Source organism: Danio rerio, chromosome 16 (assembly GCF_049306965.1).
Source record: "Danio rerio strain Tuebingen ecotype United States chromosome 16, GRCz12tu, whole genome shotgun sequence".
Lineage (NCBI taxonomy): Eukaryota > Metazoa > Chordata > Actinopteri > Cypriniformes > Danionidae > Danio > Danio rerio.
Window position 1 is genome coordinate 29986339 of NC_133191.1, and position 12192 is coordinate 29998530.

The following is a 12192-nucleotide window of genomic DNA, read 5'->3' on the forward strand; positions in this document are numbered from 1 at the left end:
ACACACATGACAAGTTACAAAACAGACTGTGTTATTGCAGGAGCTCCAACATTATCTTAATAGTAGGATTTTGTAGTTTTGCAAGAATAAAAAGTAATAAGTGTAGGCTATAGCCACAAGTGTTAGCAAACAATAAAACTACCTATAGCTGCCTCACTTTCAGCACACTTTTTTATACTGCAGAACGTTTATAATCTATGACGAATAAATAAAAATAATAATTCGTCTGTCCACCTACTGTATGGCTCTCATTTTGGAGGTGGACTGAAGCCGTTGGTGACAGTTCTCTTCCGGGTTGCTAAAGTGGGCGGGTCTCTTCAGCTGCTCCGTCTCCGTTAGACCGAGTAGCGGCGCTCAGTGCTTTCAGCCGGAGCGCAGCGCTCATCCCGCGGACGGACTGTCCTCGATCCTCGGCCAATTTACACCATAATTGCCAACGAACAGGCCGCCCCGCGCACACTAAACTAACGGCTTATCATCCTCCTCGGAGCGACACTGCGGATTTTGAGAAAAGCGCTATATTTCGGGCCAGCTCTTTGCTCGATCATGTTTGGGATTAATTTTTGAGGTACTACGATCTGAAGATCACATTTTTTCAGCGTGTGGAGCCTCAGATCTGCACCGGGACGAAGCGGAGGGTTTCTGTTCTCGTCTCGTGCGCTGTCGAAAACAGAAAAGGTAAAATACTTTCATTTGTATGTCCAACATCTAACCCGCAGTCACGGGCTCCCGGGTCCGGCTCCTCTAATAGCCGACTGGTCTGTTCATGTGTCAGTGTTAAGCAGAAAGACAAGAGGTTAAACAGGAGCACCAATGGTTCAAAAGGAGAATGCGACTTTTTGTTTTGTGTCCATAAAACGTCTGTTTTTGTAAAATCGCACCGGGACTCAAGAGTGAAGGCAGTCTTCTGACTAATTGATCTCTTTTAACTAGCTGGTGTGCGTGATAATAGTACTTATTTTGTAATTGTTAATCCAATAAAGGAAACACTGTGGCCGTTAGTTGTATTAGCCTACAGTTAACAAAGCATTTAATAGAAAAAATGCTCATCTTTATGTTTAATGCAACTATCATTTACAACGTTAGTTGAACAGGTTCAGCTTGCTGTATGTAGTAACACATTAGTAACACGTCAGACCTCAATCAACATTTTAGAAGTTTTTTTTTATTGGTGGTTTATGTATATTGTAATATACCCGTACATACACTTGTCAGTGTGTATTTTTGCAGTCTACTTCCATTTCCACTACTTCCATTTCTAAAACATACTTATTATTATCTGCTTTTTTCCCTGTCTGTGTAATTCTGTTGCACTGTAGCTCTGTCACGAAAACTAATTCCTTGTGTGTGTGAACATACCTGGCAATAAAGCTCTTTCTGATAAACCAGTGCAGTTAGCGATTAAGAGAACCTTATTGTAAATTGATTACCAATATTTTTACATTTCATTAGGCGTCCTCTAATAAAATTCTAGCACTATTCCATTCTAGTAGGATAGAAGAGATTATAGCATGTTTCCCCATAGTTACTGGTAACATTCCTTATCTTGATGATTGTAAGTTGTTTATTTACTGTATAAAGGTGGTTATTAGAAGAAAAAGGGGCTTCATAGCCACATTGAGAGGAGTTTACAGTAAGCTTCATTTACAGTAGTTAAAATGAATACTTTTAAAGCAATTTTTGCCTATTTTTTTAGGGATGCTCAGATTGATCGGCCAAACATCGGTATCGGCTGATAATCACATTTCATCACTCAATCGGCTAATCTGGCTGATCTCATAAACTGATCAAAAGTGTTTCTTTACAAGCAGTATTTATTGCAAGTTACAATATTGCAAGTTCATAAAATCCTGGCTGGAAAATTACAGAGAATTTTTTTTTTAACTTGAAAATATAATAATACAACTTATCATAATAAAGAAAAATAAAATAAAAGTGGATATATTATAACCTATTTCTTTATAGTAAGAAGTAATGGATTTATAGGTGCTTTTTAACTTCTTATGCATCAAATATGTGCTCTAAACTTTATTGAGACATGATGAATTTCATCATGGAACCCATTCATCTATGATGAATCTTTCATCATTTGCAATGCTTCCAAAATGCTTTGTTAGTCATTTTTCTTTCCATTTTTTAATCTGGTTTATCTATTATTTTATATAAAGCTGCTTCTGATCATTACATTTCCACACAAAATGGTTATAAGAGACGTGTTTAAGAGATTATATGCAACATCTTTCATTTATTCTATTAGGTAAGGCACTCTAGATTAAAAATGTTCTTAATGCATTATAAAGCTAAGAAGCATCAGAATCGGGAGCAAGGAATTGGTACTTGGTATCGGCTGCAAAAATCCTGAACGGAGCATCTCTACTAATTTTATTTTATGCTAATTTAAATATTTAATATTTTGGTTATTAGATTTAAATGATGTGTTAGTAATTATTTTTTATTGGAACTTATCTAATATGAATTAACAACGAACAGCTGTTTGTTTGTTAACTAACATGAATACACGTAAATGAATGAACACCGTTATTTTTAATGCAATAATATTGTTAACTAATCTGCATTTTTGTAAATTGGTATCACTATTAAAATCTTACCACTATTTTTAAATGTTACATTAATTTACATGAATGTTTAGTAAATAGATATTTGTAGTTTTTCAGTTGTTATTGGGAAAACTGAAACTAATCAATAAGTAAAATAGACATTAATGACTAAAAGAAACCGTACTGACTATTTACTGTGAATACAGACAGTGGATACACAGTCAGTGTCTGAACCATAAATTCTCCAGTAGCAATGTTTTGTCCTAATGTTGCTACCATAAACACTAGAGTAGTTACAGTACTCATTATTTTGGTACTGTGAGTACTAGTCACCAATAAAATAAGTACAAAAACACACTATTAGCGAGTAATATAGTACGTTTTTGAAAACAAAAAGGCTAGCAACATCTGGATTCCTTGAAACAGCTTGCCATAAGTACTTTATTGTTGAGATATTGTTCAGACATTTGCTCTTTGCACATCTGTCTCACAGCATCAGAAGTGTCAAACAAAGTGACGTTAAAAAGAAAGAAGGGATCATGACTGGTGACAAACCATGACTCCCAGATGCCTTGTTTGTGTATTCGTGAATTACATAATAAATGTACAATGCATAATGGCTTTCTCCTGGTAAAAAGAGCTGTTTCATGGTTCAGTTGCTCTCTGGAGTCCATTGATGACACGACAGGCGAAATTGAGCATGCTTTTGTCCAACACCCCAAGTTGTCATCATCACGTATTGTGTTGCATGCCGCTGAAGCGCTACTAAATAAGTTGTCAGTCATGCTTACAGCCAACGACGGCCCTCAAACTGCTGGCAGATCGGGCAGTGTCCACTCCTTTAAATTTGATTACATTTGGATCTCTGCGGTGGGGCCGTCTATATAGATCCTGCAGATGATTGATCATCAAGACAGACGGTGCACTTATGTCTCTGTAATCACTGGAAGGACCATTAGGAGATGAGAGCGTGGAGACGACGGGCCCCAGGAGTCAGAAATGAAGCTGTACAAGCCGAGGGTGCAGGAACTGATCTGTCATGTTTCTCACAAAGGGGAGAACGAGCTATTCATAATTTATCCACTGCTGCTTTCACTGGACGACTTCTCGGCTCTAAACAGTGCGTCGTCTATGTGGATTTTGGACAGACCCCGGCTACATGCATTTTAGCTGGGAGGAATTGATAGTCCCAGTGTGTGAGGGGGTAAAGCGTTGCCTCGGGGTGTTGAACGGTTGCTGTGCTTGGAGAATATGTTAAAGCAGAATAGGTAGAGGGAAAATATTACACTGAGGTTGTAGTATTTTGTGTTGAGTGCCTGTGCAGGATTGTGTTGTTTACATTTGTCAATGTAAAGTTTATTATTCTGACATGTCCAAAAACTTCAGCATTGTGCAAAAAGTTATAATATAAATTGAACAAGCAAAGAAACATGATGTGATTTTAAAACAGATGTACTGATTATAAACGGTGGAAAAAACAATCACAACAACGAGCCGCTTAATTGGAAAAAATATCTTTTATACTAATAACACTGACATTTGCTGTTAGAGGGAGAATTTCATGCAGTTGAAAACAAACAATAAATAGATAATAATGAGGAACCATCGTAATGGAAAAATTTCAATTATGATAATAAGAGTGGTATATGCTAATAATAAGCAGAAAATTCATTCAGTTGAAGGAAACTGATAAATGGACACAATAAATGGACAAAAGACGTGATGAGCAGTCTTTTTTATTGAAATTCTATTTGTAGATTTATTCATTCATACATTCGTTTTCTTTTCAGCTTAGTCCCTTTATTAATCAGTGGTATGAACCACAGAGGAATGAGCTGCCAACTTATCCAGCATGTTTTACACTGCGGGTTCCCTTCCAGCTGCAACCCATCACTGGGAAACACCCACACATTTTCGCATTCACACACACATACACTATGGACAATTTAGCTCATTCAATTCACCTATCCTGCATGTCTTTGGACTGTTTGGGAAACCGGGGCACCCGGAAGAAACCCACACCAACACGGGAAGAACATGCAAACTCCACACAGATATGCTAACTGACTCAAAAGGGGGTCAAACCAGTGACCTTCTTGCTGTGAGGCGACAGTGCTAACCATTGAGCCACTGCGCTGCCCTTATTTGTAGAGTTATTCATTCATTTTCTTTTCGGCTTAGTCCCTTTATTAATCTGGGTTTGCCACAGCGGAATGAACCGCCAACTTATCCAGCACATGTTTTACGCAGCGGATGCCCTTCCAGCTGCAACCCATCACAGGGAAACATCCATGCACACTCATTCACACACATAAACTACGGACAATTTTAGCTTACCCAATTCACCTGTACTGCATTTCTTTGGGAAACCAGTGCACCCAGAGGAAACTCACGCGAACACGAAAAGAACATGCAAACTCCATTTGTAGATTTAACCATATAGGTTAATGAAATGAAAGTTTGATCTAATTTTGTAAAGCGATGTTAAAAATCTTACTGAACAGTTTCTCTATTTGTCTTAATTTTGCTGTTATTATTATTATTATTATTAATTATATTTTTAACATAGTATTTAACTATTATTTAACTCATAAATGACAGACTTCTTCTCTAAGCTGGTCTTTTCAATTCATTTAATTGGCTTAAAACTTGCCCCTTCTACAGTTTTCTTCATGACAAACTGTCAAAAGTTTGGTTTAAGTTGAAGAAACTGTGACAGCAATATAGGCCTACTATTATTGTACCATAATAATTCCCAAAGTAGTAGTTGTGGATGTGAAAATAGTAGTATTAGTGGAAGTAGTAGTAGTAGTAGTAATAATAATAATAATAATAATAATAATAATAATAATAATAATAATGATGATGATAATAATAATAATAATAATAACAATAATAATAATAATACAGTTTTTTCCAACTGCTTATAGACGTTTTCTAAACAGTGTCCCCTTTTATCAAAACTGCACACACAACACTGCATTCTAAATGCCATAAACACATTTCAAAATGAAGCAACCACTTCTTTCATAACAGTAAGTATTTTGGCTAAACCAAACACTGTTGTGGTAAATCCTACAGCTCATTGCTCTTTAGGCTTATATCTACATTTTAATACAATGTTTTACAGTGACAGTAATCTGCTAAGAGGAGTAACAGGTACACTGTAAACACCAATGACATGAAAAAAACTGAAAATATTTATTAGGCCAAGCCAAGGGTTGGTCATCAAACGTTACAGTGCTAGGCTCAGAAGAATTAGTCTGTTCTTATAGGATTTAGAAAAGGAGAATATGGGGTATAGGTACAAAACTACAAATTGTGGATGGGTGGAAAACCATTTTTTTTTGGACCAGAACAGCCCAGTGTCCCATCACCTAGTGTCCCATTGTCCAGTGTCCCATTGTCTAGCTTATACTAGACAAAAGCAGTGATTGATTAGTGATCAGTTAAGAAATTAGTGTTTCCACATTTAAGGAGTGTGTGTGTGAAACCTTGAGAATAAGTGTAGCATTTTGATTGGTTGTGTTTGGAAAATGAAAGCAAGTGGATTCCTGTTAGAGTTTTGTGTTTTAGGTAGAGTTGTGTGTAGAGTTTTGAAAAAAGTGTTTTATGCAGTTGAAAATGGAGTTCAAGGCTGAGAAATAGCTTTTGTATTTGAATATTTGAGGTGTTATTTTGCATTTTGTGTGAGATGTTTCAGAAATTGTGTGAAAAAAGATTTTGTGTATAAGCAGTTGGAAAAAAACTGTAATAGAAAAATATAACCCATAAATATTAAATAGAAAAATGTTTATCTATAACTTAAAAAAAAACAGAATAAAAAAAGTGGAAAAAAACAAGCAGATTTTAGGACCTTATGAATATTCCCAAGCTCCTGATAGACTCATTTCAGTACACTCAGATTTTTGTCACAATTTGTATATTTGCAGTCACTATTACTTCTTTTTTTAAAATATATTTATTATCAGTTTTTTTGTCTCTATAAATCTGTTGCACTGTAGAAGCTCTGTCACGAAAACTAATTCCTCGTATGTGTGAACATCCCTGGCAATAAAGCTCTTTCTGATTCTGATAAAACAGATCTGCCACACTTTTCTTTTTCCTCATGAAGTTACCCTAAAAATCCTAACACCATCAACAATCTAATGCTCTTTGGCAAAGATAAGGTCAGGCAGATGTAAAACTTGCTCACTGCTGAGAAATCTTGGAGAGGAGAACATTTATAGGAAATGAATCATGTTCATCGGGACTGGGCTGTAGCGCAGCGGCTTGTTTGCCCTCTCTTTGCAAGACTTCAGCAGAACTGCAGATGTGCACTTTCTCAATGCATACAATTGAGGTGCATGTTACATATTTGTCTGACACTCGTCTTTAACTCAACGTAGTTCATGACGTGTAAGTTTATGCTGGTGTGCGTTCGTCAACGTTTGTGTTGTGTGGGGAAGGAGGGGTGTTTAGTGTGTTCCTCCAAGAGGCTTTGGAACAATAGTCCCATTCTGTGAGTCTCTCTAGCTGCTGCCCGGGCCTGGCCGAGCGCTTGCCAGAACAGACAGACAGATGGAAGGGATCGTGTTCCTGCCGGCACCTGGCATCACAGAGCACAGGAATGCCATTGTTCCTCAGTAACCCAGCGGCCGACTCACTTTCCTGGACATGCAGAGTCGAAGTGAGGGTGGAACTGAATTGTAAGGCCCATGACGCAATGAGAAACAGTTAAAGTGCTGTTGACCGTCAATGGTAATGTCTGACACGAGGGCATGGGAGAGTGAAAGCGTGTGATTGAAAGCCTAGGATAGTTGTCCGGGGTCATCGGTAATGGATTAGATTAAGACCCTCCGTTAGCACTTGTGAAGCACTCTGATATTGACATTTGGGTTAATGGGGATCTCCAGAGGGCCGGTTGATGGCGGCTGCTAGACGAGGCGGGACTTTAAGGCCATATTTGAATATATTCACCTTAAATAGAAATGACTACAGACAAATGATCTTTCATAGTCTTTCCAGTTAGCTCTTCTTCCCAGATAGGCAGAACTGCTTTTTCGTACCTTATATTATACTGATTTTACTTCATTGACAGTCTAGGTAATTAGAAATATTAGAAATTACAGTTGTAGATGGTTTATTTTACTCTTTATGATCATTGTAATTCTCATTCTGTCACAATTTAAGTCTAATTTTTGTCTCTCTGAACAGCACTGGGTTCACGAGTCAGTGTACTGAGTATGCCGGGTTGTAGCTGTAAGGGCATCCGTCATAATAAAAAATTATGTATAAGTAATTGGTGGTTCATTCCTCTGTGGCAACCCCTTATTAATCAAGGACTAAGCTGAAGAAAATTGTCTATTTTAAAGACTTAAGAATTGAAATGTGTAATTTATTATTCAGATAGCCCCACCCCCAAATTCATGCCATTGGTTGAGCCAGTGTTGCTTTGTCGAGCTGGTTGAAGTTACTCAGAGCGATTTTAAGCACCACAATAGCACAATATTTAAGTATTTTTTTTGATGAAGTCAATCCACAAATAGTTTACTAGAGCAGAAAGCATTTAAGCAAATAATTTAAGCAAAAACTTTTATACAAGGGATATTTTCTATTTCTATATTATTAATGTTCTGATCTGTATTGTTATGTTTACTGTTTATATACATTTGTATAGGTTGTAATGATTGATTGATTGACTTTTCTTAAATATATAAAATAATTTTAATAGTATATTTTATACTATAATATATTGTATAATAGAATATATACACTCACTGGCCACTTTATAAGGGACACCTTATTAGTACCCATTACTAGTAAGTGGTTACTATTACCTTACCTTGGACCCATTTTGCCTTCAGAACTGCCTTAATCCTTCGTGGCAGAGATTCAACAAGGTACTTGAAATATTCCTCTGAGATTTATGTCCATATTGACTTGATAGCATCATGCAGCTGCTGCAGATTTGTCAGCAGCACATCCATTATGTGAATCTCCCATTCCACCACATCCCAAAGGTACCCTATTGGATTGAGATCTGATGACTATGGAGGCCATTTAAATACTGTCTGAGATGATTCACTATGACATGGTCCATTGTCCTGCTGGAAGTAGCCATCAGAAGATGGTTACACTGTGGTCATAAAGGGATGGACATGGTCAGCAACAATACTCAGGTAGGCTGTGGGGTTGACACGGTGCTCAGTTGGTACTAATAGGCCCAAAGTGTGCCAAGAAAATATCCCCCACCCCATTACTCCACCATTATATATATTGTATATATATTATTTGATTACATTGAGCTAAACTAATTAGAAGGTCTGATTTCATTACATTCGTTTTACAGTAAATTATTGTAATTTTTGTTTTGTTACTTATCAGTCTGCATTTTGGTTATTTTAAGTAACAAATTTTTTTTTTAAGTTTTTAGTTCTATAATGAACCTGTGTGCATTTAGCAACAGAGCGGTTTCACTTTAGTGTCAAGTGAGGAACTGAAACATCAGGGAATATAAATAAAGGAAAAGACTCAGACAGAGCGAGGGAACTGTCTTGTTAAGCAGTGGAGCAGCAGACCAATGAGATCAGCATAATAACTCCTCTGACACCAAAGTTTTGAAAAGAAAAGTGAAAATGTGAAACCTGAATACTTTTGAATATAGAGCATGATTCCTTATATGTGTGAAATATGAAAGGGAGAGAAATTAATCATAAGACGATATTTTGAGAAGGCTTTTGGTGTTTTTAATAATTCCTTAGCATGGAGAGCTATTCTCACTTTTAACTTCTTGTTTAATGGCCTGGTGGTTTATTAGTACTTATAAAGCTCAATAATTGGCTTATTCTGCACAACCATATTCTTCATCCTACACCCCAATTGTTCACTACAAAACAATTAATGACCAGTAATTTAAAACAATAATATAAAAACTCCACAATACGCAAAACAGCTTAGAGCTTTGGACACTTGAAACTATTAACCCTAGTTTATTCTAAACTAAGTGCATGTTTTTGATGTCAAGCCATATGATAACTGTTTATATACAATGCACTATCACAGCATGTAAATGTGTAAAAGAGATTAGTGCTAACATTTAAACACTATGTGCTCTATTTTGATGATCCAGGAGCAAAGTCCAAAGTGCAGGGCGCAAAAGCATTAAGGGCTTGTCCGAATTCACTTTTGCTATTGTAAGGACAAAAAGTCCGCTTTGCTCTGCAGCGCATGGTCTAACAGGGTTGAGCTTATTCTCTTAATGAGTTATAGGTGTGTTTTGAGAAAAAAAAAAAACAATCAGAGTCACATCTCCTATTCCCTTTAAGAGTCAGTTGCGTCGCGCCATAGTGCATTTGCTGTGTACATGGCGGACTTTGTTAGTTGAAAAACTGCATGCTCCACTAGAGAGAAAACAGTTAAACAGAGCATCTGCAGCGCAAGAATGAGAGACCGGGTGTACATGTGAAACAGTACATGTAAAAATCCCTTCTGGTTACCGCCATTCTTTAAAATATTTTCTTTAATGGTCTGGAGAAGAAGAGTCAGACCAGCTTTGAGTTTGTCTAACAGAGGCAGCTGCTGGGCTGTAATTGGATTTGCTCCAGGGTTATTGCTGGGTAGATGCAGATCTCCATCTCATTGTCTACCAGCTAGCAAATTCACCTTAATGATGATCTTTGAGATTTCTCATTCAATTGGGGGCAATATCGGTAGGAAATGTTGACAGGCTTATTTTAAGCGCTTCTGCATTGTTCCACGCTTCTCTGAAATGAAATTAAAGCTCATTAAAGCTGATTTGATCTGTGGCCCATCGGTCAGCGTTTCATGTTCTTTATCATTAGCTCATCCAACAGATAGCCCAACATCCTTTTCAGGCTGCCATCTTGAATCCTTGCATCTTGAAACTGCATTTGGAACGTATTCAGCATTGTTGACATTAACAAGATTATTTCTTCTCGTAGAGGGTTGGAGGATGATTAATCACAGGAGATCCCCTTCTCCACGCATCGGGATCCTGCTTTGATTTCCTTTCATCTCGGCTCTTCATGTCTCCCTCACTATCGTTCGCTCTCCTTTTTCCTCCTCCGTTCCTTTCCGTCTTCTCTTTGCCTCAGTCATATTTAGCGGTGAATCATTTTGCCTTTGAGCATTAAGACCTAAATGCAATAACACCATTTTCTGATCGGTGTCAGGTAGTGTTGTCACGATTACCGGTTTCAAAGTAAACCACAGTCAATTTTCTGATGTTTAGTATTATTATTTAACATTTTCATTATCATTATTATTGTTTAATGTGATCTTGAAAACTCATTGACATTAGCTTATTAAAAATGGCTACAATGCAAATTCATGTTTTTATACTGTAGACTGTAACATGGAATTGAACCAGATTTTGATAAAAACCCAAACAGTACACACAAAAAATATAAAAACATAACAAAAGAAAAAAAAGAGAAAATATTGAACTAATAAAATATATTTAATACTTTATATAAAAGGATTTTTTGGTTATGGCAGCTTAAATACGCCTCTCAGATGAGAATTATATCACATCCACTGCTTAGGTGTAATTTTTTTTCACAGAGTTTAACAGAGTGTAAAAATCTTGATGGTTCTGTGGGTCTCGTCTATCAAATCTGATCTTTATTTTGTATTTTCTATTGGTTTCAAGTCAGGTGATCATCTGAGCTACATTCTTCGGCTTGATTTTCTTTCTTTGAAAGCATTTGAGAGTTTCCTTGGCTGTGTTTTGGATCATTGTCTTGCTAAAATGTCCACCCTGATTTCATCTTTATCATCCTGATAATCAGGACTTGACTTTAACACCCGCCAACCTGCCAAATGCAGGTAGATTTCAGATGTGGCCGGTTTAGACAGACACTCCCACTAGCCACTTTGACTGGTTGAAAATAATTTAAAAATTGTTGTCTTCTTAAAAGCTGGGTTCAACTATAAGAATGGCCATATAGCCTTGGGCCAGCGTAAGAAATTACAAAAATAACTGTGTTTACATGAGCAAAAGAAAGCAGGTGAACAGCGAATGGGGGGATGATCATGTGCACAGTGAGACACATGTGATGCTCACCACTGACGAGGGATTTAGTGTCACGCGCACAGCTTGCGTGGTCACAACACACAAAAAAATTGTTAATTGAAAGAGGAGGCATGTAAAAATAACACAATATCAATATTAAGTAATTATTTTAGCATGCCAAAGTCTAATTTCTGCATATGAAACACATTTTCCCCACAACAAAGTTGTGACCAGTGAAAATGGAAAGTGGTTAGTAATGTTGAAAAACTACTAGCCACAGTGGCTGGTGTTCAAAAATTTTTATGTCAAGCCCTGCTGGTAATGTAGATGTTTGACTGAAGCAGCCAATATTAATTTACAATGATGAAGGGAAGAGGTTTGCTAAAGATCTACTGAGAGATTTCAGCTGCTGTCTGGACTTTCACATTCTTTTTTACAGCCCCCCTTCATGTGTTCAATACTTTTTCCCTGCGTCGTTTGATTTTATTACACATAACTTAACTTGTAAACTAATTAGATTTGTTTTCAAATTGTATATATGGATTTCTTTGGTTGTTATTAACATCTCGGGAATATTTCAAGTTAATGGAGCCTTTAAAAATATGTTTTCTGAGAAAA

General features: G+C 36.8%; 1 protein-coding gene across 2 annotated transcripts in view; it reads left to right on the plus strand.

The window, feature by feature from the left end:
* The first annotated feature begins 356 nt into the window (after positions 1 to 356).
* The window catches only part of galnt1 (UDP-N-acetyl-alpha-D-galactosamine:polypeptide N-acetylgalactosaminyltransferase 1), a 237148-nt gene continuing 225312 nt past the window's right edge, over positions 357 to 12192 (plus strand). For both annotated transcript variants that reach the window (XM_073926065.1, XM_682380.9), the window contains exon 1: positions 357 to 678. The gene's annotated coding sequence lies outside the window, so the exon portion shown is untranslated. The remainder of the gene's footprint in view (positions 679 to 12192) is intronic.